This window comes from Buceros rhinoceros, unplaced genomic scaffold, assembly GCF_000710305.1.
Source record: "Buceros rhinoceros silvestris isolate BGI_N320 unplaced genomic scaffold, ASM71030v1 scaffold23042, whole genome shotgun sequence".
Classification (NCBI taxonomy): domain Eukaryota; kingdom Metazoa; phylum Chordata; class Aves; order Bucerotiformes; family Bucerotidae; genus Buceros; species Buceros rhinoceros.
The window spans coordinates 32,470-32,674 of record NW_010398643.1 but is presented as its reverse complement, the minus strand read 5'-3'; positions in this window follow the sequence as shown (position 1 = coordinate 32,674).

Genomic DNA, 205 nt, shown 5'->3' with positions numbered 1-205 from the left:
GTCCCCGGTGCGTGTCCTCCTGGGGAACTGCGGGGCGGCCCTGCTCCGGCCCTTTGGGTTTCCGTGTCCCCCCGGCCCGGCCGCGTCGGGGAGGCTCTGGGCTGTCGGTCCCTCCGCGGGTTGCCAGGTTCGCCTGCAAGCCCGGGAGGGCCCTTCCGCGGGAAGACGAGGGCGGTGCGACCTGGAACAGTGAGCGGGAAGGACT